This window comes from Mauremys reevesii, linkage group 1 (genome assembly GCF_016161935.1).
Source record: "Mauremys reevesii isolate NIE-2019 linkage group 1, ASM1616193v1, whole genome shotgun sequence".
Classification (NCBI taxonomy): Eukaryota; Metazoa; Chordata; order Testudines; family Geoemydidae; genus Mauremys; species Mauremys reevesii.
In genome coordinates, this window is record NC_052623.1 from 280620150 (window position 1) to 280647447 (window position 27298).

The window sequence follows — 27298 nt, forward strand, 5'->3', positions numbered from 1 at the left end:
AATTGCAAAAGCTCAGGAAACTCTCTGTGCTTCATTTATTCTCTGTGCTATGCAGGAGAAGGAAGAGGGTCTATTCAATATAAATCAAGTTCTTATGCATTTTTCCCGCAGTAGCCTCCTGTCTTCATACTTGATTAAAAATTTGCATAGTAATAAAACATATATTCTTTTATCCTTTTAGTAGAATGTGTCTGTCCTATTATTTACGGCCCTCTCTTCTCCCCCCTCCCCACATCCTCTGTCCCACCCACTACTGCTCAGAAAACAGCAGGAAAAGAGCTATTGTACTGAGAACAGTCAAGGTCAGGGATTTGTTTTTAATGTTGGCTGCCAGCAGCTTAATTTCTCTGAGCACAATTTCTAAATAAGTCTGAGATAGCAATCTAGTTGTTAGCTTACCACAAGATATATTGCAGCTACAGGTAGGTACAGTAAGTACAAAACAGCAGGAGATAATAGGACCAGTTCAAAGGCCCAATACTGCTGCAACTCTCAAGTGAAGTCAGGGGAGATTTTGCCTTAAGCTTCAGAATTGGACCCCGAGGCCCTGATACTGTAAACAGACCCCTGTTGGAATCTGTGTGAGTACAGAGGTTTGTCCATGTGGATCAACTTGCAAGATCAAGGCCTTATAAATTAGAACCCACAACCACAATTACAAAGATGTCCTCTCTGTAGCAAGCAATTTTTAAAAACCAGAACCTTTCACTAAAAAACCTGGAATATATGCATAATATTTTTTTAAGGTGATGTTGTAAGTTGGTGCATTTTTCAAGGCAGATTGTTTGGCATGTGATTCTCTTTTCCATCTTATTCATATAACAATCAAAAGACTCTTGTTTTTAAAGACCTGAGTTAATTGAGTAAGGGAGGGTGGTAATAAAATAATCTGTTGACCAAAGAATATACCACAGTATTTAGCTGTGGCAGTTCAGAGCCCTTCTCGCCAGGAAAAGAAGCTTGAAAATGCAGCATTTTGGTGGTTAGAATACACAGTAAATTGAAAATTATAAAATGTGCTGGAGTTTATTCTCTGATCTGCAAACAAATTTGAAATACAAGACAGCTCAGTTCTAGTGCAGACAACTTCCCAGTACAGATATTCATTGATATTCTGTAACATTCAGCGAGGTTTTCTTTTTTCCTTAATGTAAGACTCAAGAGTTGTACAAAATCATTAATTAGCCATTTCTGTTAATGGAAACCAGGTTCCAAGTGCTTTTGGACAAGCATAGATGAGAATGGCTAAAGCATACTGGGTTTTGTAATGAACTATAATTATTAGGAGTGGGACAAAAGCTGAAGTATGTTGAAAGAGATGAACAAGGGTTCTAGACAGTGTTGTGCAAAGCCCACTACCTATTTTAGTTTGCAGGCAGCTTTTTTAGAAGGGTGAACACTTTTTCAACTCTTTCTTTTTGTCACCGCCAAGAAATAAAGCTAACAAAAAGCCAGCTAAAGGCTGTTTTTCATGGTCTACTTACTTGGTTTTACATGAAATCCTGTGCCCTACCTTTGTTTTTCCCTAGCTCTTTACAGTTCTCCTGCAAAACAATAGATATGCACAACAAGAGCAGGCAGTTGCTCCATGGCCTTGCTGTTTATCAGGACTGTTACATGAATAAACAAAGTAGGGGAAGCAGTTTTTTTTTTTTAATCTACCACTGGCCTTTGCAGTTAGTGTGCCAGATGGCATCACATGTGTGCAACCCCTCCTCCAAAAAACCAACAAAACTTTGCAACTTATAATGTTGACCAGGCTCAGTTACTTCCACACCATGACGCTGTTTGGAACTGCCTTTGATGTATATGCCACCCCCTGCCCCCCTCCTTGCCTTGCCTGCACTCCTCCTGCCTAAGATAATGAAATGCAGTGGCAGCTGGCTAATGGCTGGGAAAGTGCAAACCCTGCATTGAACTCTTCCCACCAGACTATTCAGCACCAAGGCAATGGCAGTCTCAAGGAGCCGGGGAAGAAACAGAGGCTTGTTGCTGTGCAGCTTCTGGGCAAGCTGCTGTAGGTGGGGTATTATTTTCTCTGCTGAATAGAAGTGGTGTGCCCAAGGCAAAGGAAAAGTGGATTCAGCAAGTTTTATGGTCTTAACATGTTCACTTTCTAGATTCTGTCCTAGGAAGGCTTCATTTAGAAGCAAGAAGGCAAAATTGTTAGAGCCGCCATACTTAGGCAAACTTTTAAACAAAAATACATTTGCCAGAAATCTCATTGGTCATGTAATTTTCATTGGTTTCCTTTTCAGTGATGACTAGTGTGAGGCCTGACTCAGTGAAAACAAAAATATATGTCCAGACTTCCTTTGCAGTCTGCCAAGGCGCAGACGTGGGACACAATGAGAAACAAAGTTCTGAAATGAGAGGAGAACACTCAGACCAAACACACACACACACACACACCCTATTCATTCTGGACATTTACAATGATGTGGGATTTGTTCCTTTAGCATAAAAAAAAATTCTATTCTCAGTTAAATGATTAACATGATACATGTTAATCATTTAGGCCATGATCCTGCAAACACTTAGTGAAACATGCTGATCTTCATGCACGTTAGTAGTTCGATTAACTTCAGTGGGACTGCTTATCTGTGTGAGGTTAAGTATGTGTATGGTGTTTGCCGGATTGGGGCTTGAGACAATAGTACACTTGTGCAGGATGGATGTTAGTTAGGAATATCTGTCATCATAAAGAACAATGAACAGGTACAATTAAAGTCTACGCCATGCAAAACATTACTTTTTTGAGGAAGTAGGGAATGACGCCTTTTGTTACTTTGCAGAAATTGGTTTTTGTTTGTTCGCTTTTTTACAGCTGAATCAAATCCTTAAATATTAGTGTGTAACTATCAGCTTTTGACTTTCCAGTCACCGTGTTCCTACTGCTGGATTAGTTCAATGTTGTTACTATCCACACCTTGCACTACTCTCCACTATGTAAGCAAAGTTATCTGACCAAGGTTACATGCAGGTTAGATACGCCCTGGGTGTGCTGTGAAGCTTCAGCCTGAAGATCACAAGCCCTTTGATTACCTAAGAATTGTACTTAGAGTAAAGCCACACTAATTTGCATGAATGATTAGGCGACTCATTGCAAAATGCTGAATTTTGCTAATTAGGCAGTAAGCAAACATACACCCACAAAGATATGGCATCACAATGAGTATTTTAACCATTTAGATGATAAGTTCAGTTTAATTTTAGTTATTTATGATAATGTTTAATATTATCCCAGAAAGAGTTCTGTGGTATTTTTTCTAAAATAAAAGCGATGAGACTTCACTACAACACTGCAATAACAAAACTTTGCTGACAAGTGGAAATAGCCGTATTTGGTATGCAAATTAGGGTGGGCAGCAAAATTTTGCTGTATTTGCTATGACCTGCCATTCTGGAAATGTGTAGTTCAGGGGTCCCCAACACGGTGCATGTGGGCACCATGGCGCCCGCAGGGGCGTTTAAGTGCGCCCACATACTGGCAGGCGGACAAGCATCTGCCGAAATGCCGCTAACAAGCTGTGTCATCCAGAGGCATCACCGCCAAAATGCCGCCGATTTTCGGCGTCGACGCCTCTTGATGATGCTACTTGTCAGCGGCGACGCCTATTGACATTGCTGCTTGTTGGCAGAATTTCGGTGGATGCCCGTCTGCCGCCACGGTCCTCTGTGGCTCGTCATCTGGCGCCAGCCAGACGAAAAAGGTTGGGGACCATTGGTGTAGTTAGTTGCTTTCATGAAATTGACACTTATTAACAAATCCCATCCAGCGTGGATCTATGGCTGTCATTGTCAGTCAGTTAGAATCCTCCTTTCGTAATGCTTGTTTTCTAAATCATCTTTCTAGAGTGTTTGGTTGATTGCTGGACTGTTTCAAAGACTTAAAGCTGTTTGTTACTCATTGATTGCTCTGCTAATCTCTAGACTTTGGCCTTGAAGCTACTATTTATAATGTTCTTTTATTGGTGGTTGCTGTTTTTTGTTTGTATGTTTTCAGATTTGCTGCCCATTTCAAAATCGCTTTTCTCTTTGTATCCTGGTGTTGGGGTGGTTATTGTGATTTTAATTTCTGTTTTTTTGTGTGAGTGTCCTCCTCTCTCTTGTTCTGCACAGAACGGAGTTGCAACCCCATACCTGCCTTTCATTTGTTTCTTCTGCTTTGATATGATTTCTGGTAGAAGTGGCTGCTGCTTGGCTTTTAGCCTCTGTAAGATCTCTACAACAGGTTTAGGCAAAACAATAATGACCCCTTGCTCAATTCTCTCCTCAAACTCAAAATGCATTGAAATAGAATATTTTCCCAAGGTTCAGATGAATTCTTAGGACCCTCTGTCCCCTTCTTATTTTTTGTGTGGCTAAGCACTTCTGGGATCATCATCTTCTCAGTACTAGAGCCAGGCTTTCTAACTAAGAGCAAGGGAGGGTCAGCAATGAGTCATTGGTGGCCATTTTTCTACAGAAAAATATGCTTGAAAAGATACACCTAAAAGGCCAGGGTGTGTGACTGCCCCCTCTGTCCTCCTGTTGGCTTCACCACTGATGGCTCCTTCCGATGGCAACTTAAAAAGCAATATTTTTACTAAAAGTCAGGGACAGATCACGGCTTTCGTGATTTTTTCTTTATTGCCCGTGACCTGTCCGTGACTTTTACTAAAAATATTCATGACAAAATCTTAGCCTTATCCATGATCAGATGTTGATTCATGACCCTGCTGTTTTCTCACAGCCTCTGCCACTGTCTTTTGGTGACAGTCCTGAGGTTTTGAGAACTATGGCCATTAACCAGAAGGGATTTCTGGACTTAAGGCACCATGTTGGGGGGTGGGAGATCTTCAGAGATGGGCAAGTTTGGATTCATTATTGCACAGTCATATTCTCATTTTATAGTTGCTTATCTTTCCACCATCCTTTGAAGAGATGTGAGGACAGAGAGTCAAATTGTTGGCAATGAGCACCCCTGTGGTAATTCTCATAGCAGTGTGCAATTGCATGTCAACAAATTTTGTACACGAGCACCTGCCCTTACTGGTGCACAATATTCAGCTGCAGGAAAGATGAGAGCCAAGGTGGCTGTCCGCAGAGTGTTAACGTCAGGTCCCTAACTGGTCCTGGATAGTTTGTGGATTATATTGTTCCTAGCTTTTATCTTGGCAGCAGTCTCTGGCAGATGTTCTCAGAATCACTGAACACTACCAGTCAAAAACGATGGGAAAAAGCTACGCAGAGCCTAGATTTCACCCACTCAAGCAGGCACCCACTCCTCAGTCTTGATGGTGCTAACCTTCTGTGGCACTCTGTACCTCGAAGCAGCAACACCCTGGAAACATCATATTCACCACTGTCTTCTAATTATGATATATACAAAGCATGCCATGTAGGATATCATTAGAAAGGTCATGATCTGCTGAAACCCATTGTTCTGTCCAAACATGTATATTGTTAGTGTAGATCAAGTTATGGGATTTTGCTATATGGTTGTTACTGAAATATGTTGTAAGTTTGCTAGTAACATACAAAGGACCCCCGCCCAGGCGGGTGTTCAATGACCGTTAATCAGCAGGGGAGTTGTAATCAAGGGATGTACAATTCAATACAATGACAATGTATGTACAATTCAATGTACAATGTATTGAATTGTACAAGGGATGTACAATTCAATACAATGTACAATTCAATGACAGCTGCCCAAGCACCACTCAAAGGGGCCTGTTCAACTCTGACTGAGTTGCACAAGACCACACCAGGGTGATTGCCCAGCCCAGTGACTCAGCAAAGCCCACCAGGACATGTCTGGGCAAGTGTCTTCTAGGCACATGGACTAAGGATATAAAATAGGGAACACTGGCAGCATGTCTTGGCCTTTCTCCCCCCCACACCTATGCTGGAAGTAACAAGAGCACTGAGAAGACAAAAACTTCAACTGAGGAGAATGATCCAGGTTTAAGAGAGGCCTGTGTATTAAGAACTGTAACATCCACTGGGGTGAGAAAATTGCTTGCTCTAAATACTGCCTAGTGTAATAAGGTTTAAGATTTAGATTGTGTGTTCTTTTATTTTCTTTGGTAACTATCTCTGACCTTTTATGGCTACCACTTATAATCATTTAAAATCTATATTTCTGAAGTTAATAAATCTGTTTTATACTTTAACTAAAACAGTGTATTTTGCTTGAAGTGCTTGAGACATCTCAACTCAATTTACAAAGGCTGGTGCATGTCTTCTCCACATTGAGGGAGGGGTGGACTGGGTAATAAACATACACTGGTCAGGCTTCTGACCAGGTTCAGACGGTACAGCTCTGGGGTGCAAGGCTGGGGAGCTGGGGGGAATTGGCTGGTGTCTTGCTCTGTGTGATTCGTGAGTGGCTTTGGGAGCATTCATGCAATCTAGCTGGGTGTGGGGCTCCACATGTGGTTGTGCTGAGTTATAACAGCTCCTGGAGGGGTTTGCTGCTTGTCACTAGCAAAACATTGTGAGAGACTGCCTAGACTGGAGAGTTAATGGGGCACAGCGGTACCCTATTTTCAGCTTGTATCCCGGGGATCCCATTACACCCTCCCCAATGCAGAATGGCAACATGTCACAGTTGAAGCCATCACCTCCAAAATTCCAAGGCCCAAATAGAGTGTCACCACAAAAGGAAAGTGAAGAAGGAGCTTCATTGCTCCCTATCTTATTGCCCAGCAACATCAAATCTATCAAAGCCATTCATTAGAGAAGTAGACAAGGTGATAAGTTACCAAACTCAGATGGCATCTTCCCAAATGTTCTGTAAAACCTAGGTCAGTATGGCCGCAACTGGCTAACGCAGTTCTTTATCAACAAACATGTCTTTGGCCAAATATCCAAACTATGGCAACAGGCAAAGGTCACCACCTTCCTTAAATTGGGAAAGCAGCTGAAGATCCATAAAACGACTGGGCAATATCACTACTGTGTGTAACATGCAAGCTCTTGGAAAGGATGCTATTCCAGAGACTTACACGCATCATTGAGGACTACATCCCTAAAGAGCAATCCAGGTTGAGACTGGGATGAAGAACCTGCTATCAGGTAATCACACTGATTACCCACATCAAAGCTGGCTATCAAAATGTACTCAAAACAGCAGCAGCCTTTGTGGACCTGTCCATAGCCAACATGTGTTGGTGGCATGGCCTGTTACCAAAAATGTTGAAAACAGTATACTGCAGAACAACATTCGCCTTCTGACAATTATGCTCATGAACCGCAAGTTTTGCATATGTCTAATGGAACAGATCAGCAGACTTCATCTACTGAACAATAGGCTCCCACAGGGATCTATCCTGGCACCATCACTCTTTAATATTTATATCAGTGATATGCCATTGACCCAGTCATGGAAATTTGGATATGTGGATGATCTTGCACTTGCCATCCGAGCAAGCACTTTCACCCAAGTGGACGTATCCTAACAGAAGAGCTGAAAATACTGGAGGAGTACTATAGTTATGGCAACTCTGACTGTGAACCCTCAAAAACCAGCTGTTTCCACATTCCACGTGAATAACCACCATGAAGAAGAAGGGTCTGAATGTCACCTTCTGACATTCCAGCATAAGGATTTCTCAAAATATCTGAGTGGTTCTGGATTGTAGTCTTGGACATCACCATGGTTGCAGTAACAGGGTTACCTGTTGGCCTGTACTCCTTTAAGAGTGCCTACATGTCTGTGAACCAGCAGAAAGTACAGGTTTCCTGTAGTCCTGGGGGATGTTCTTTTCACAGCCACTTTGAGGAGATCGATGAAGATGTCATAGTTGGCTGCATTCCCCTTAGTGATGAGGGTTCTTATGCATTGTCCTAGTTACCTAATTAATTTTTTATTAAGAGTTATTCTGTTGTTTCAGCCACTCTTACATCTGTGTTGATGGAGGTGTGGTCATCTCTTGGCCATTTCATTCCCAGTGTGTTTGGAAAAAAAAAAACCCACCAGCTTCGTATTCTCTTAAGCTGTTGGGTAGCAGTGATGGATTTAGCTTTTTTCGTTGTTCCTGGCCTGGTGCTTTAATGTCATTTGTGTGCAGTTTGGTATCAGTATTTTCATCACATTTTTCGAAGACTCATTGTCATTCATCATTCTCCTGATTCACTAGCTAACTTCCTGGCTGAACTGCTTTCTGGGTTCATCTCCATTGCTTGTCCTTTGTGGATTTTTGGCCATTTCAATTTGCATTTTTATCAGTCCTCTCAACCTTCAATCCTTAACTTTATTAATGCAGTAATTGATTCTTTTAACATCCTGGGTTGCTGAGGCAACACACTCAGTTTGTCACAGTGTCCACTCAGGATTATGTGACAGTGTTCTCTGGAGTTCTATCAGAAAACAGTTTCTCATTTCTGGATGATAACTTGATCTCATTCAAAATTCCATTTTGTTGAACTCCAGGTTCCAATGCTGCAACTTTGGAGCTATTTATATTAATAATTTTATAGATGAAAATACTGACTTATTTGCCTCACATTCCTTTGTTACTAACTCTACATTACTTTTTAATTTTTTTTAATAAGAACGACTGAATACAATTGATCTCCTATGCCTTGAATGCATTTACCTCAGTGGATGAGGCCCCTGGTTTCTAGAAAGAATGAATTCTGTCTCTCAGCTATGGTTCATCTGAGCTATATAGCCTATGATAGCTGCTTTCCAATTATGAGGGTGGCAGTGGAAATCTGCTAAAGGGCTGAGTGAAGAAACTAAGTGTTTCTTCCAGTATAACCTGTATGGAAAGTTTTAGCTTACTCTGGCCATCAATTTCATGTTCAGTTAAATTACATTCTTATTCCTTGGAGGCCCTGAAATGTTAGATTATCTATGTTAAGTGCCCTCTTCCTGGCCCTCTGGTTCACACCCAGGGAAAACGTAGAAATGAATGACTAGTAGAACTAGCTGAAAAACTGGGATAATTTTTCATCGGATTTTTATCTTCATAATTTCATATATAATAAAATTAAATATGTAATTGAACAAGTTTTGGTTTTTATTTTAAAAAAATGTTTAGTTTAAAAAAAATTTACAAACACCCCCAAATTTTTGAGTTTCCAGTGTTTTTTTTTTTAATTTTTAATATTTTTCCATGAACATTTTCATTTTGGTTGAAAGGCCATTTTCCCTCAGGGTTAAAAAAAAGTTTTGACCCTCCAGCTCTAATGACTAGTTGACTATGTTCTTTTACAAGAAGATCAGTAAGATTTAGGAAGTTCGTTCTTTCTTGCAGTGTGGATGCCATTCAGCATGCTGCTTCTTCCCAGTCTGACCTGTTGTTATATCTTGTCTCAAACTATGTTCTCTCTGTTTCTTCTGCTGATATTGTTGTCATGATTTCAACAAGATGAATTAGCTAGTTAGCTGTTTTCTTAACTGATCCTGCTCTCTTCTGAATATCTGATCAGTTTGGTGAGCTCAGTTACTACTAATGCTTGCCCCTGGATTCTTCTCCCTCCCCCTACCCAGCTATTATTTCCTTATTCTAAGAAACCTAATTTAGGATTTCACACTATTAGGGTGAGATTGTGGCTGGCCTGTGTGATTGCACAAAGAGATGGTGAGGATGTAAAATGCTCTCCTTCCCCTTGTACACTGGGTATGGGAAGCTCAAGTGCTGCCAGCAATACAAGTCTCTCCAAAGGAATGACACTTGTAAGGGAGGGGAGCACACATGATGCCTCCAAAAAGGGAGGTTTAGGAACTACACCTGAGCATACTCCCTTCTCTGCTGCCAAAGGCATCCTCGCTGGCTGGATACGCCAAAGGCAGAATGTCTCCAGGAACTGCTCATGGTACATTTGCTTTCTCTAACCTCCTCTCTACAGCCTGGCCTGGGCCTGTGAAGCCATGATAGAACTCTTAGGCTAAGTCGCCATTGGAGCCTCCCAGCATGGGTAGATAGACACATGCTAACTCTGCTTGAGCCAGTGTGCTAAAAATAGCAGCGTGGAGGTTACAGCATGGGCAGTGGCATAAACTAGCTACCCAAGTATAAGCCTCCCCCACTGCTGGGTATGTACTTAGGTGGCTAGTCTGAGCCATAGGCTATGGTGTCATTTTTAGCACACTAGTTTGAGCAGACGTAGCACGTATCTGGGCTGGGGGAGACACTTTCATCTGCAGCATAGACATGCCTCCAGTGATTTTTCACCCAGCTTCTTTCCTTCACTTTGTATCCAGGAATCAGCATAGTGAACAAGAGCTAGACCTGCAGGTGCCAGGGTGATGGAGGGAATAAGATGGGACAAGGAATTGATGTGGGGATACTGGGGCGGAGAGACAAAGGGTTGTAGTGGGAAGACTGATTGGATGAGGGGTTGGGGAAGTGCAAAGAGATTGGTACCAGACTGGGGATGGGAATGTGGCATGTTGAGCTTGGGAGAAGAGCATGGGGAAGACTTAGGACTGGTATAGAGAGTGAAGGGAAGACTAGGACCTAGACGGGGAGCCTACAGTGGGAGACTGGGCCTGGTTGTTTTAGGAGACTGTGATGAGAAACCAATGGGGACAAGGAACAGACAGGACTAGGAAAGAAAGGGGCAGGCTGGATGGGAGGGGGCAGAAATGGTCACACTTGGGGGAAACAGGTGCAAGAGGGTCTGTCACCACAATAGAACATAGGCTGGAATGGAAGCCAAGATTCTTGCATCTCACCATTCCTCTGCCATCAGCAAATATATCTGGCAAAGTGTGTGTGTCACATTGCTCTCTAGTGGCTGATCTGCAAAGTAAATAAGTCACGAGGCTTAGAACGATGAGGCTAAAATTAAATATTGAATACTTGCTAGAGCACCATGCATCCCATGCACCGAATGAGGCAAGGGTCCTGTGGAAAAAATAGCCTGTAATCATGTAGTTAAAGACGGTATAATAAAGCATACTCACAAGGGACTGAATTAAGGTTACACAGGCACATTTCCTAGTTTTTGAGTGATTGATTTTGCACAAATGTCCTTTGAACCTAGGTTTTTGTATGTGTATATATTGACCAGAACATGGTAGGAATATGACCCAATAGAACAAAAGGCTGGTCATAATTATGTCCACATTTGGTGTCAAACTTCATGTCTACTGAGATATTGTGGTATGCTTCCCCCTTCCCCACCAACTCTTGCTACTTCATTTATTGGTACAAGCAGGATGAGTAGCTGACTAGTTTCCAAACTAGTGATGTAATTTGACAATAAGAAACACAAAGCATTTAAAAAGAAGTGGGAGGAAAGAGAGGTTTTCATACTCCTTTCTTTTGGTTCTTTCATTGCCTGACAAACTCGTCAAAAGTTTTGCTGTCAGGATACGTGATTGTGTACTATATACAGTGCATTTATATTACCGCCTCAGGTTTGAACTTTTTAGATGTATATTTCTTGTGTGTGAGGTTGCTTGAGAAAGCAAACCTGCACAATCTGCCATTGTCCTGCTTCCTGAGTAAATTCAATGCTCCTTCTGTCAGGTTGTTGGAAACTAAGAAATAAGCTCAGTGCCTTACAGTGAACTGCTAATGAGCAGTGTTTATAATGGAACTACAGAGATTTGGAATGAAACCCTAACTATTTATTGCTAGAGAAAACGATATAAAAGTCATAATAAGAGATCAGAGTCTGTTGATTCAGTTGTAGAATTTGGCCTCCAAACTACTAAACATAGGTTACAGTTAACTAGAGTAAATATTTCTGTTAGACAGCTTTTTCCCCCCATAGCAGGGGCAGGGGAAGGATAAGGCCCAGTTCTTAGATCCAGTTGGTAAAATGATGTTTTCGTTTTCACTCTGTGAAAATAAACTATCTTTGGAGCAAGGCTGTACTGAAACCAAACCAAACCCCCTTTTTGTGGAGACCAAATGGTAAAATTATGCTCTCATCTAGGTCTAGTGGAAATAGGTCGCAGGTAGCGGCAGCCCTGGGGCACAATGATTAATGGGCAGTCTCCCAAATGGAATTTCCAAGTGGCCCTTGTGTCATAGCGATGGACCCTTCATTTTAAGCTTTTATTTCATTTAATTTTTCCTGGGAATTTATCAGTGTTTATTACCACCACAACAAAAACAGGGGAAAATCAGTGCAAAAAACAATTAATTTTTCTGGGTAAATACGAGGGTTTATTTTGATGGACAGAAAGACGGGGGGGAAGTATTCAGTAGATTAATGCTTTGAATTCTGTTCATCAATGTGGTTTGCTGCAGAATTAAAACAGAACTCAAAACACAATGCCACTTCTGAGTTTAAGAAAACAGTATATCTCAAATCCCATTTTAGTGTGTCAAATCTGTAAACCGTTATCTGCTAACAGCTTGATATGTGTATGTGGTGGGCGTGAGATTCATCAGTATGTTCAGATGTGCACGCACTTCAGAGCTTGCGTGCATGCCTGATTGTTTATTTTGTGTATCTTCCAGACTAATATGTAGCCTTACTTCAACAGGCAGCTTTGCATTTACACACAGACTAACGTATTATTGTAAAACTGAATAATACTTTTTGTAAAACCTGGAAAATTTCTGGTAAAAAATGGTTTAAACTGAAAACGAAGGGCCTTAATCATAACTAAGTGCCCTTCCTTCCCATCCACTGTACCTTCCCCAATAGCATCCTCCTGCCTCATTTCCAGCAGACAATTATGCCCACCTGATTTGATCACCCAACCCACTACCCCAGCCTGAGGCAGTAGGCTTACTACCTCAGAGCTGTTTCATGAAACAATAGCTCCTTTTCCCTGCGTCAGGTGCAAAAGATCCCCGGTGCTTCAGAGTGGCATATTTAGCAACATAGCTGAGTTTATATTTTGGGGAGGAAGGCTGATATTGAGCCTCTTAGGGAGCAATGGGAAGGGACAGGAGGGGAAAATGGGTCTATGTGAAGTAGTGAGTTAAGGTGCAATGGGGTTGGGGGTAGAGATATGGTACAGAGAGGATGCAGGAGGGGGAGTGGCTGTCAGGTGGAAGGAATAATGCATCATTGGAGGGTAACAGATGGGGTAGGAGGCTTCATAGAGGGGGAAAGAAGTGGAACAAGTCTGTCTGGAGGTTGAACAGTGGAAGGAGTGGATGAGACCCATATAGTCCTACCAGGAGTCCTTGTTCCACAGCAGCCCTGTCTCCGTCCAAGCAGGACGTTACATCTGGGTTGCACAAAGGTACAGCTCTTACCTGAGCAGTAGGGTGCTTCTAATCTACTCCTGTAGAGCCAAGGAGGTGAATTTTCTCTGCCTCCTTGCAATAGGATGGTGAAATTTATGCCACTAGTGACAATCTCTTGCCCATGGCTGCAATGCTGGGGTTGCAAGAAGCCACAATAACCTTGATTTTTGCTTAAATACAAATGTAAAGGATCAAGGGGGAGATTTTCACAGGCACAAAGAGCAGTTAGGTACCCAACTGCCATTGACTGTCAATGAGAGCTGGGCACCTCCCTGCCATCTGTGCCTTTGAAAGTCTCCCCTGAACATTGTAGGGGTTTTTGTGGGTCAGCGTGGAAGTCTCTCTGGGAGTGTGGTAGAAACCTGCTTGGGGAGATAAAGAAGGATAATGAAGAAAACAGTGATATCCCCCATTAGATAGACACACCTCCTCTTACAGTATCCATGTTGCTCACTAACCCTGTGCTCACAAAGATTCAGAACATACGAAGAGGAATCAATTCCACTATTTCCACCCCCACCCCCCCTGGAACTCACTATACACAACTTTTTACTTCAAAATGGCGACTTCTGTCCTGTGTCTGTGCCTGGTGGGGGAGGTGTGTGTGTCAGAGGGGAAATGGTGCTAAGCTCAATCCTAAAGGAAATAAAACTTCCCTGGGGAGGCTTGTGAATCCTGGCCCCATTGAAGTCATTGGGAGTATAGAATGCTGAGTATAGAATGCTGCCTCATCAGTACAGTAGCGTGTTACACCCGATTGGCAGTGGGGTAAAAGAGTTCACAAGGGGCAAGGCATCAGAGAATCAGGCTCTATTGTCCTAGGAAATAGCTTTATTACTGGCAAAGAAATTTCCTTTCGTCTTGGATAGTTATTAAACTATTAATTTGTTCTATGTCATTGTTTATGCCACAGTAAATAGCCAATAAAATACTTGTGTGGAGGTTGCACAATGCAGTGTAAAATCTCCTGCTTGTGGTCCCAGTGAATTGTATGCTAGAAAAGTTTGTGTGTAATTCAGCCTGCTCTTGCTTACAATGGAAGAAGGGATCAGTACATATATTTACCCGTGATTGATTCAGTGCTTCTCCCTTTCCCCTCCCAGTTTAAATGGTTATTTTGAGTGTAGGGGATGGGCTTATCAAAAGGTGGCAAGCACAGTGTGTAAAGAAATTCTGTCTGCAAGGGATGGGCCCTCTAATTTCAATTTGTGTATCTTTGAATCTTCCAGTTTGCATTATTCCAGATAGACTTGTCATAAACAGGCTCTTGCTTTACACCCATATTCCATCTCCTTAACAAGGATCCTCTTCACACTTTCCCTGTCCATCTTTCCCCCAAAATATAGACTTAAATTCCTTTATTTCTTTCAACATGAAGATCCTTTCAAGTACCTTACAATTCCTGTTGCTCTCTGCTGTACTGATTCCATTTTAATATATTTCCTTTTAAGAGGTTGGCAAGTCCTGCTGTAGCAAAACTAAAAATTATGCTTGGAATATTTTCTAAAGCTCTTGACCTTATTGCAAAAATGTTAATTTTACCCCAAAATGTCAGTGTCCATAGGTAACACCTTGTGCCCCTTTAAATGCCCTTGCGCTGATTCTTGGCCTTCTGTATGGTTGCCTGGCCTAGTACTGATGTTGCGGCTAACACCGATGCAGAGACAATTGCAGAACTGGAGCCATAATTTGCTGTCCAGTAGCTTGCTTTTTTTTTTAGGTTACGAATCATGCCTTTGAGTCTGGCTGTGCAGTTCTGAATCATACTGTAAACATGCCAGGGCAAGGATTCAGCCATATGAGACTGAGCCAAAGCCTATTGAACTCAGTGGAACGAGTCCCATTGACTTCAGTGGGCTTTGGCGCGGGCCCTATATGAATAAGCACCTTTTCTAGACTTAACTATAATGCCTCATTTTCAGTTTGCACTTTTTCCATTTGTTCCAGTACATTTGCTGCTCGTATGTGCCCAGTTGACCTAGGGTGAGGTAGTTTGATTAGAAAGGTACAAGTGAGCCTCCTTCACTCTCCCCAGCTGAGACCCAGGCAAATGGATAGAAACATATATTTGGATTGTGCATATCATGTTACAGATCCAATTATGTTTGCTTTTCAGTTCTGAATGCAGCTACTATTTTGAAACTTCTCAAGTATTGTTGGACTTTAGCTATTTTGGATACAAGCATGTCATTTCCTCTCCCTCTGCTGCAATCACAGTTGGATCCTGAAGGCATTTCCCAAAACAGGCCTCAGTTATCAACTGCAGTAGTTTCAGAATATTTTTCTTTACAAAGACTTTTGTTGCCAGGTGGGAGTTGCTGGCTGCTTATATCAAGCTATGAGTAATGCCCTTTTGCTAGCACTGTACACAATGGTTTTTTCCCCCTCCTGACATTTATTCCTTCTGTTATTATCCAATGTTGGCTTTGCAAGTTTTAAAGACGAACCCTATTTCCTCAAGTATCCTCTTCTGAGCCTTTTGCTGTTTTCCAAACATTTATTTTCTGAATTATTAAGGTAAAATTAATTTTTAAAAATAACAAAAGCTCTCTGGGCTCCTCTTCTGCTTACTCACTGCTGTCAATGGACTCTGAACAAATCTCTTATACTTCAGTTTTGCCTCTCTGCTTTCAGGTCACCCAAATTCCACTCCTCAAATTCTCTTAAAAGGTCCATCTTGTCCCACGGCATGAAAGGCCTGGGTGCATCCAAGATTTCACCAGCTGACTCTGTGAGTTTGTTTAGATGCAGAGAATTTTCCTGCCCTCTCCCCAATTTGCTGTAGGAGTCTTATCTTATGAGGCTCTGACCACCTCCTGTGAGGTGCTGAGTATCCTTTAACTCCCATTTGTTACAGGGAGCACTCAGCCCCTCGCAGTGTCAGGGCTTTAAGCCTGAAATAAAATCTTGGCAGGCTTTTCAGTTCACCTTCAACATCCTTTTCTCTCATTTTACTGAGAAAATTTGTGTGTTCTCCTATCTGCTTGTTCCCCACTTTTCCTCTTTTCTAATTCCTATGCCATTTGCCCTAGACTACAGTCTGTGTAAGGCACTGTCCATGCTCTGCGGTAGCATAGAAACAATAAATATTAAGAGCCAGATTGTGGCATTTGTGCCATTGCTCTGTAGAGCGCATAGTACAGAGGTGCACTACCCTAGGAGATCTGGAGAGACGTTGCTTCAGGCAGGCATAGTCTTGCTCCCCTATGTAGCCCATGCTAACATGCCTCCACTCTAGTGGCTACACCATGTGTAGAAGTTGAACAAGTCTGCTATTTCCTTTGAGCTAAAGGAGCTGGGTTCAAGCTTCTGGATCCAGACATTCTGGGTTCAGTCCCCACAGATACCCCCAGTTGCTGCAGCTCAGGTTAACATCTGCATTGCCCAATGCACAGGGATTGCTATTTTAAGAAGCCTTTGCGGAGCTGCCCTAGTGGAGGAAGGCTTCTTAGCACACGCGTAAGGGCTGCTCGTGATCTGGCTCTTACAAGTGTCCTCTTCCCTAATTAAAAGTCTCCCTCCACTTAGTATTGTGGAAGAACATCTAGGCATATACAAGATAATAAAACTTTCAGGAGGCTGCTACCTTCTTGCCTCAGTAAAGACAAGTGCAAAGTACTTCACTTAGGAAAAAATCAAATGCACAATTACGAAATGGGGGATAACTGTCTAGGTGGTAACACTACTGAAGAGGATGTGGGTGTTATAGTGGACCACAAAATGAATGAGGTCATCAGTGTGATGCAGCTGCAAAAAAGGCTAATATGATTCTGGGGTGTATTAACTGGCGTGTTGTATGTAAGATGAAAGAGGTAATTGGCCTGCTCTTCTCGGCACTGGTGAGGCCCCAGCTGGAGTTCTGTATCCAATTCTGGGCACCACAATTTAGGAAAGATGTGGACAAATTAGAAAGAGACCAGAGGAGAGCAACAAAGAGGTTTAGACAATTTGACCTATGAGGAAAGGTTAAAAAACCTGGGCATGTTTATTTTTGAGAAAAGAAGATTGAGGGGGGACCTCGACCTGATATGTCTGGCAGTGTGTTAAGGGCTGTTATCAAAAAGATGGTGATCAGTTGTTCTCCATGCCCACTGAAGACAGGACAAGAAGGAATGGGCTTAATCTACAGCCAGGGAGATTTAGGTTAGCTATAAGGAAAAACTTTCTAACTATAAGGGTAGTTAAGCTCTGGAATAGACTTCCAAGGGAGTTTGTGGAGACCCCATCATTGGAAACTTTTAAGAACAAGCTGGACAAACAGTTATCAGAGATGGTCTAGGTTTACTTGCTCCTGCCACAGTGCAGGGGGCTGGACTTGATGACTTCTTGAGGTCCCTTCCAGCCCTACGTTTCTGTGATTCTCTTTAGCACAAACTTAGCTGTGGATAAAAATAAAGGGAAAATGTTGCTCTCAGTTGTGCCTGGCTCCTACTGAAACTGATAAATGCACATCCTATGGAAGTATTTGGCTGTAAATACATAGTTCAGTTCAGCCTCATTCCTCAAGGTTATCTAGTTGCTGGTCTTGATTTGCACTTGATAACAAAATGAAAAACAAGTTTTATCATTTGGGATTCTGTTGTTGCAAGTAAAACATTATGTAAGATCAAGAAAAGGTAACAAAATTTGTTGCCAGCTGGAACTGCGGATAACAGGCTGCTGCTGGTTTTCCCCGTAGAGAACACTGAAGAACACATTTTTATGTCAAAGTAATTGCACTAACAGGTGCAGTTGAGCAACTGTATTTTGGTTGCGACACAGTTATGGCTCAATGCTTACCACAAATGTTTATATAAAAAATATTCAGTTCTGCTTTTAAAATCCTATCCAAACTGACAGAAGAGAAAAGTATAAACAAGGATGAAGCAATAACTAAGTTTAAAAAGCTAGAAACTCATTTGTGTTGCTGTTTGATGGGTGAATTTCACCATCTAATAACATAAGTAATATTTATTTGTTTTTATGACAGCTGTCAGGAACAGATTAAGCACTGGACATTTAAGGACCTTTAAGACGCAGGCCTACACCCTTGCAGGAGAACATGGGTTTGTGACTGTGTCACGTGTTTATGTAATGATGTTGTTGTCACAAATCTACAACATGAGACACTGAATAGTCTCAGTTCAGTGGGCCCCACTGAAATCAATGGCAAAATTCCCACTTACCTTAGCATGAGAAAGATCAGCCCTTGAAGTGTCCAGTGAAAAGTGTGCAAGTAGTGAAGTACTTATGGATCGCAACACTCACCTGCTTCACAAATTCCATTAAGTTTGGAGAATATCCATTAGCTGCTCTGTAATCATGTCAACCTGCAATACACAAGCAAAAAAAAAAAAGTCACCAATCATGGTCCAGATCCTCAGCTACATTGAGTTTAGTCTCAGCATAGGTAAGAATTGGGAGATGATAGTGCTAAGGGTATGTCTACAGTGCAATTAAAAACCCATGTCTGTCCCGTGCCAGCTGAATCAAGGTGCTCAGGCTGCAGGGCTGTTTAATTGCGGTGCAGATGTCAGTGCTCATGTTGGAGCCTGGGCTCTCGGACCCTGTGAGGTGAGAAGGTAGCTGGAGTCAGCTGGCACGGGCCAGATGTGGGTTTTTAATTGCAGTGTAGACAAAAGTGACAGGGTTGGTCTGAAATGGCCCCTATTCACAGGAAATGGCCCCTGTTCACAGGAAAGGGTCGATTATGACAAATTTCACATTTTGGAAAAAATTGGAAAAAAAATTCTCTATTTTGACACTTTCAAAACAAAAAAGTTCCATCTTTTTGACTCAAAAGAACTTATTTTTCAAAATGAAAAGTTAATTTAAGGTTTTTAAAAAGTAAGTGTGTGTGTGGGCGGGGAAGGAGTTGAAATAAAAACAAAACCCTCACCCTAATTGAAAAGATTGAAATGAAATATTTTGACCTGATCTAATATCTTTCGGATTTTCAGTTTGCCAAAATTTGAGATTCTGACTTTTCATCCCTATTTTGGACAATAAATTTTTTCAAAATCTCAACATTTCTCAAGGCACAACAAAGCTGGGCAAGAGACTGTCTACCTTGTTGTGTTTTTGCATCAGTATAGCTACGTAGTGTACCCCGATGTAAATCTCTACTGTAGATGTGCTGCATTGGTATAAGATGTGAATTGCATGGTACAGTTTACTGTAACTTTTATGTGAAGAACAGCTTGGATGTGGGTGAGCTGCACAGGTGCAGTAGGAATTTGCACTGATGCAACTACATCAGTGAAAAACACCCACTGTTGACTAGCCCTCCGTTGCACCAGTCATCTGCTCAGGAAACATAAACACACTGTATGATCTATGAGTCCAATCAAAAGGTATTGACCCCTCCCAGAAAACACCTTGTGAGCTGCTCTGGAGGAAATGCTGAGTCCAAATGGCTTTTCTTCACTATAAATATGTATACTCTCCTCATTCAGCTCTGCCATCTTCATTGCCTAGCACCACTACTTCTTCCACATGTTACGTCTCTGGCTTGCAACTGCCATCTCTTGTTGGCCTCCTTTGGGTCCCTCCTAAGACCCTCTTCCTTCCTGCAGCTCCCTTCCTCTCTGCAAAGGGTCAGCAAGACCCTTTGCAAAGATAGACTAGTTCCATTGAGACTTCCTTCCCTCCTTTCTCTTCCCAGCACCTTTTCCTAGACTCTGAGGTTATTCACCTGCTTTGCACCTCTAACCCCCGAACCTCCTATCTTCCCAACTGTTAACCTCACTCCCCTCAGCCTCTTGTTCTCTTCAGGTTACTTTCCCTTTAAGTACACACACTCTAGTTTCCCACCTCCTAACAAAAAATAGGCCTTGTGCCCTCCCTGCCTTCCCAGTGTACACCACTTTACCTTTGAACTCATGCCATCTATATCCACTCACTATTCTTCTGCACTGGCACAACCCGACTGCTGATCCAGCATTAGGATGGGTAGGTTAGATACAGTGCATGTGTTTGTATCACTGGATCATTTAACTTTGCTCTGGCCACAGTGGTAAAAATGTCCATGACCTGTCTGTATTACAGTTTTCTACCATTGAAAGCACCAGTAGAATTATGCCAGTGCAGAAAAATGCTTACGACTTTTTCTAGTGTAGACATACCCCTAATTGGTCTCACAAAGATTTCTAATGACATCATACTAATTCCTAATTTCAGGGCCCTTTGTGAAATTTGCCGCTGAGTCCACTTCTTAACTCAGAAACTAGTGTCTCTGCACCTTTTTTGCTTGCTGCTGTCCCTTTGTGTAGAGGTGGGCTGGTCTGCAAATCTACTTCACTCCGACTATAGCTTCTCCTGGAAAATTCACCTCTTCCACAATGCCTGTGCTCTGTGCCTCCATAATCCTATATCTTATCTTGTAATCTTCCTTTATTTATATTAGTTAATTAGTTATAATAGCTCAACTAAACCACCACGATTGGCACATACTTAAACTGAATAACCACATGATCACCGGGCTGTGTAACCCTCATCCTTCCTCATCCTCTCCCCTTCCCACGTTTGTCGCATCCACTTGTATTGTCATGCCTAAAACTTAGGTGATGAGATCTTTCAGGCAGGGTCTGTGGGCCATATTCTCAAATAAGATCCAACACCTTTGCACTGCTCAGGAAGCTCCACAATGCGGAATTCTGGCTGCAAATGACCAGCTGGGAATTCCCCTGTTATAGGGAAACTTTGTGCTGATGGAAAGCTGCTGTAACCAGCTCTGGTGTCACTTACCTCCCACTTCTCAGTGTGTTGGGATGGGGAAGATTATTGTGCAGTAGATCTCTGCCGTGGCTAATCTACACCGACAAACAGTCCATTAAGGATCCTGCACCGGTGGCATTACTTAGAACAGCCTCTCAGCTGGGGCTAGCCCTTTGAATCAGGAAATTTTAACTGGCTCCCTCACATAGTCCCCATGTTGAGCAGAATTCAGTTGCAGGAGAAAATTTGGCCTTGTTCGTTTTTGGGGTACTTGACTTTGCAACCTTAATATTATACTTTTAACTTAATTTTTTTGTGTGTGCCATCAACACTGATACAAATAACATGCTAGTGAAATCTTTCTAAGCTTGTAAAGTGCTACTTGCTTTCAACCCCTGATGGGCAGTTGGACACCTTTGATCAGGAAATTTTGTTGAACAAAACATCCTCCTGATATTTTCATGCTACAGTTTGGTCTTTTACCAAATAGACTAAGGTGCACTTTTGCTACCTACTGTTTATCAGCCGGTAAGGGCTGGGGTGTTCTATGATTCTGATGGATGTTTCCTAGAACAACAGTGCCCCATAAAAAGCGGGCAAGACCAGGAACAAGGTTAAACGAGAACTATGCTCAGCATTCATAATGAAATCTGAAACCAGGCATGTTCATTATGAGTCCAAAACTCAGGCCAGATTTATTGAAAACCTCACAAAACTAGTGCCTAGGAGCAATTCATGGAACCACATTGGGGGAAGAAATGCAAAATTCGGTGGCTTAATCTGAATTTCATTTTGAGTTTTGGGGGCTTGTCTGAGTGTGAAACTCAAACTGAAACTCATGGCATGTGAACCCACGTGAACATTAAAAAGAAAATTGAACACCTGGAGTGGGGTAAATAGCTTGATTCTATTCAGTTATCTTTCCATTGCACCTATAAAGGGAGAGGCATTACTTTCCCTGCTGCAGAGGGAAGGCAGCTGCCATTTTGGTTCATAGTGACACAGACTGTGTTCTCTCTCATGGTGACATATTTTCTTTTGCCATTCCCTTGCTGTGGCATGAAGGGCATTCTGAAGGAAGGTGTGTGTGTTTTGCTTTTGATCCACTGCATCTTCCCCTTTCCCGCAACCTGGGCAAATTGTAACTGTTGAATTTCTCACTGCTATAGTCAAAGAATTAAAACTTAGATTGTCACAGTCCTCACCTGGCAATGCAGGGCCCCTTCTTTATTTCTCTGCTCAGATTGTGACTTCAGCCTAGTTCAGGGGCTGCTTCAGGGGCTGCTGTCCTGCTACTCCCCACTGCGAGCTAGTGGGCAGGAAGGGAGTGGGAAGAGACCCGGTTCTATCCTACTTGTCAGTCAGAGCAGCTGGCTGGGCATAGGGAAGGTGCTCTGTCTGGGAAAAAGGGAGAAGTAGTGAGCTTCTCCTCACAGAACAAGTGGGGAGCAGGGGAGGAATTGTGTCTCTCTGCAGATGTGGTGCAGTTGTACATCCTCCTTTACTTAGGGCAGACTATCAGGTTCTAGTCTAGCCCTGGTAGTTTGGATAATTTACCTGGGTTGAAGTGACATAGGTCATGCAGACCTCATTCCCCTTTAAAGGATCTTTGTTATAAGGCTAAACCGATGTGGAGTTGTGATTCCTTCACTACATTCAGGGCAATAGTCCATAATTTTCTTTCTGTGTTAAGGGTCTCTGCACTAGAACTAGTGTCATGTTGGCTTCTTTGAAAAAGACTAACAGAGGAAAAAGCACTGCCTTTTGTTTTATATTTGGTGAAAAGCTACATGCAAACCAATTCTTTTCTTGTTCACATCAACAGGGAGATTAACTGTCCATATCAACTCCATCCAAAATAATAATAACAAAAAGGCCAAGAAGTTGTGATCTCTGCAGAACAAGCTCTGTTGCCAAGACTTTTTTTTTATCATTTTGCGTCAAGGACTGTAAGCGGATTGCTTAACATATGAGCGACACCTCCCCAGCTGAATTTAATTATTTTTCATATTTATTTATGGATTGATTGTGTATTTAGAAAAAAATTGATGTCTGCAAAGTCTATGGTCTGATTCAGTCACACTTTGTGCCATTTTACTACTCTGTATTATATAATTTTGCTATTAAGGAGCTATATATATAATATAATTGCCCTGATGGAAAATGTATTTATATTTTTATAGCCTTTAGGCTACATTCTTGGTTGTGGGGGAATTATGGTCTGTGGAGGATGAATACACTTTTCTCACCAGAACAGCTGGTAATTCTCTAGTGACTGGTGTTTGTTTTAAAGTCATGTGGTTGTGCGGGGGAGGGGGGTTCAGCCTCTAAAAGTAAATTTACTGTTTAATTCTACAAGAGCTCAGCTACAGCACATGTTCACACAAGAAGTCTATTCTTCCTCCAGGTTATACTGCGAGAAAAGGGGAAGTCTCTACTCATACTGAAAATCTCTGTCTAAACAGAGAATGAATGCTTGGTGCTACCACTGGTATTTCTCTCTTTCTAGAGCAACTGTTTAGATAAGTGCCAAGGAGATGTGATCACTTTTAGGACATGTCAAACACAACTAGTACTGCACTTAGGGGCATATCTTGGAAATCAGGGAGTCACTGTCGAAACTCCCCTGGGAATAGGATTTGTCCATTAATCGTGGCCAGTCAGTGGAAAGGTTTAGTGTTAATCAAAAGGAGACATGTTGGGCCATGTTCCATAAAAACTGTTGCTGACCCAGTTTTTAAAATGGTTGCGCTTTACCAAAAAGAAAGGCTTTTTCCTTTTAAGAGACACAGAAGTGGACCACATGGCTAATAGGTTTACCTACAGAGGAATGTCCCAGAATACTTTTAGAATTTTGCCCAGGCCTCCCCAAACTTTCTACTCTGAAAATATGTTAAAAAAGTAATAGAAAGCCTTGAACTAATCTAATATCCATTCTATTATTTTAATACTTGCCTTTCTTCCAGTGTTTAGTCTGATTGCTTCACGGTTTACATATTATTCGCACATACTATCATTATTATTATTGTGATTTTGCTGTTGTGTTTGGGTAAAGAGCACAACAGCAGTGTCAGTATATTGCTTGTAAAATACAAAGCAGAGCAGTGTAACATCCGTGTATCCTCTGCAATTAGTGTAAAGTAGTTGGAGATGCTATCCTAAAAAAGGTCAGATTCTGTATGTTTTGGTGGGTTTTAAAATACAGATTACATTTAAGATTTTTGTGTTTTTCCCAACTATTTCTTTGAAATCTGCTCAGCTTTTCAGACTTGTAAACCTTTATTCCAGTCAAAGATAACACCAAGCACAGAAGAGACAAAGAGAATTGTTCATCTAAGTCAAGGATAGACAAGAAGCATAATTTTTCCTGGCTCATATCGCTACAATCTCTCCACACCTCCCTCCTGACCGCCCCCCTCCAGAACCAAATGACAGGTAACAAAATAGGACTGACACCTCTAGGTTTGATTCTGCTCTCACATACACTGGTTTATGTTGAAAGTAACTCTGCTGGAGTGTAAGGAGCTGCACCAGTGTGAAAATGAGACTGGAGCCCTGTGATTTTAATTGGATTGTAGTTTGAAAATATTTTTCCCTTTTGTAAAATAAATAGTGGGCTTATTTGAAATGTATTTACAATAAACCAAATCTTTCTTGCCTTGCTCATGCATATTTTCTTGCTGAAGTCAGTGGGGTTATATGGGCAGGGTGAGCAGGAGTTAAACCAATATGTCCCCAGTTTAATTTGATAAAGTTCTTATGTTCCTATTTGTTCATAACAAAAATATCTTAACACAGGATACAGTTTTTTTTAAAGAGCCTACATTTAAAAAACGGCAGTAAAACACTTTAGTCTAGTTAATAGAGCTGTCACTTATATAGAGCTGTTGTAAACCATTCTTGATTTGATACATCTTTCCCACCATTGACACAAACGGGAACTGCCAGTGAAATCTTGCTAGGACTCTGGCTCCCGTTTAGCTCTACTTGTTTTAAGCCCAGTGTTTTGGAAATGCAACCATGTAAATTTACCAAATTATTCAGCTTTAATAGTGAGAGCACTTTGACAAAACTTCCCTTTACCTGGATCAAGTCAATTTCCCATAAAGATGGTTGAGCTTAAAAGCGTTACAGGTTCCTGCATGAACCACAAGGGCACAGCAGTAATCTCAGATTTCATAGCCCTTTTATAGTATGGCTAATATCAGGTCCTTCAGCCAGCACAACACACAAGTACAAAACTCAGAGGACTAGAAAATTACTTTGCCTGATTATCTTTAAACTGGTATGTCTGAGAACATCAAACAAGAATCTATCTGCCTTTAAAACTTTCCAGTTATGGAAAATGGCCTCCTTGATGCCTGGCATATACTGCTCCTGACTCAAAAGAGCTAAATTCTTCTCTCAAATTCATAACCTTGTTCTCAGACTGGAAGGATTATTGGGAGCCTCTTAAAATCCTCTCCCCAAGGTAAAGGGTGAGTCAAGATGATCCTCCTGCTGCTGATAGAGTTCTCCCCGCTCTCTGGTTACTGCTAAACCATTCCTGCCAGAGGTGCAGGGCCATCCCTAGGCATACGCAGGATAGGCAGCTGCGTAGGGCACCAGGAAATTTGGGGCACCAAATTGCCACAAATTTCATGTTGTCCTAGGTAGCTGCATGCTGCATACGTGGCAGCACCAGCTCTGGTGACCAGCCCTATCTCCTGGCCAGCCCCTGCGTGGGCTGCACCCACTGCAAGGGGCAAGGCTATCAATAGGGGTGTGTGGGGCCCTGGACAATTTATTCTGCCCTGCCTCTTAGCCTTCCCCTCTGCTCCGCCCCTGGCCCCCCCCATTCCACCTCTTTCCCCCTCAAGCCTCTTCCCCCAGCGACTCCGCACTCACCAGCAACGGCAGGAAGCAGAGCAACCCTGCCCCAGCCCGCTCCACTCCGCCAGCTCCCAACCGTGTCACTCTACCTCCCTCTGCTGGTGAGTCCGGAGGGCGGTCCTTCCCCTCCCCCAAGCAACACGTATGGGGCTGGGGCGGAGGAAGAGGAGCAGGCTGGGGCTGGGTCGCTCCACTTCCCCCTGCTGGTGAGTGCAGGGGGGAGGGGTAGACCCCTTCCCCCGACCAACACAGCTGGGGTGGGGGAGCGGATTGGGCTGGGTCCGAGTCGTTGCACTTCCTGCTGCTGGCACAGGGCCCCCCACTAATCCCCCAGGCCACTCAGGGCCTGTGGGGGCACCCCAAAGCGGCCCCCTACAGCTCCTGCCTCCCTGGCCCCACAGGCCTTGAAGTAGCCCAGACCCTCCATGGAAGGAGGGGGAGCAGGTGCTCGGGCTATGTAGGGCACCATAATTGGTAAGGGCTGCAGAGGTGACTTATCTCTGGGGCCCATAACAATACTTCAGAAGAGCAGCTTTCTTTTGCCTTTGGACTGGTCCAGATTGCACTAGAAGATAGGCATTTTCCAAAGAGATTCACAGAAGAGGATCTGTCCCTCCCACAAAGTCTTCATTCACCACCCCCCAATCATTAATTGACACAAGTTGAACTCTCTGGTGTACTATCCATATTGGGCTATACTGGGGTGTGATGTTATTGACATGAACTGTGACCATATATATCATTGTTGTAACCACTGTTATATATTTGCAGCAAATATTGTATTAAGGTTGTCGTGGGAGGTGTCTATGAAAAGGTTATGATTTGCAGGTTATGATTATGCTATCTGTATTCATGTATCATTTTGTATTTGAAGTTATAAATATTGACTATGTGCTTGTATCAAAATGTGTTTGATTCTAAATAGCACCAGTGAAGCATTTGGCCAGCTCATTGAGAAGGGACTCTTCAGATTAAGTGCCCTATCAAGAAACTGACAATGGACCTTGGGAGACTCTAATCCACATGAGGAGTCTTCCTGGGAATGTTCCAGGTAGCATGTGAGCAATGGCTGCTCTCCCTGTAAAGAACTGAGTCATGCATGGACATGTGACTTGCCCATGGGACTCCAAACTCCATCTTGCTTCTGTGATTTTTCCACAGTAAGAACAAAGGAGTGTCCTTCCACATGGCAAAGGATGTAAAAGGCCCTGAAAACTCTTCCATTTTGTCTTCAATCCTGCTTCTTACCTCTGGAGGAACTTTGCTACAAACTGAACCTCTGAACAAAGGACTGCATGACCCATCCAAGCTCTGGATGTACTCCAGAGACTTGATTTGAACCTGCAGTTTATTCCATCACTGCTACAAGCCTGAACCAAGAACTTTGCCATTACTGTATGGCATTTAACCAATTTTAGCTCTCATCTATATTTCTTTCTTTTTATGAATAAACCTTTAGATTTTAGATTCTAAAGGCTTGGCAACAGTGTGATTTGTGGGTAAGATCTGATCTGTATATTGACCTGGGTCTGGGGCTTGGTCCTTTGAGATCGGGAGAACCTTTTTTCTTTTACTGG

At 42.4% G+C, this 27298-nt stretch overlaps 1 long non-coding RNA gene across 5 annotated transcripts in view; it reads left to right on the forward strand.

Annotated features, from left to right (window-relative positions):
• LOC120395350 overlaps positions 1 to 27036 on the forward strand; it is a 46082-nt gene extending 19046 nt beyond the window's left edge. For 3 of the 5 annotated variants that reach the window (XR_005592613.1, XR_005592610.1, XR_005592614.1), the window contains 3 exons: positions 22675 to 24284; positions 26647 to 26772; positions 26883 to 27036. This is a non-coding gene — a long non-coding RNA (uncharacterized LOC120395350). The remainder of the gene's footprint in view (positions 1 to 22674; positions 24285 to 26646; positions 26773 to 26882) is intronic. The other 2 variants (XR_005592612.1, XR_005592611.1) reach the window with 2 other exon arrangements.
• Positions 27037 to 27298: the final 262 nt, after the last annotated feature.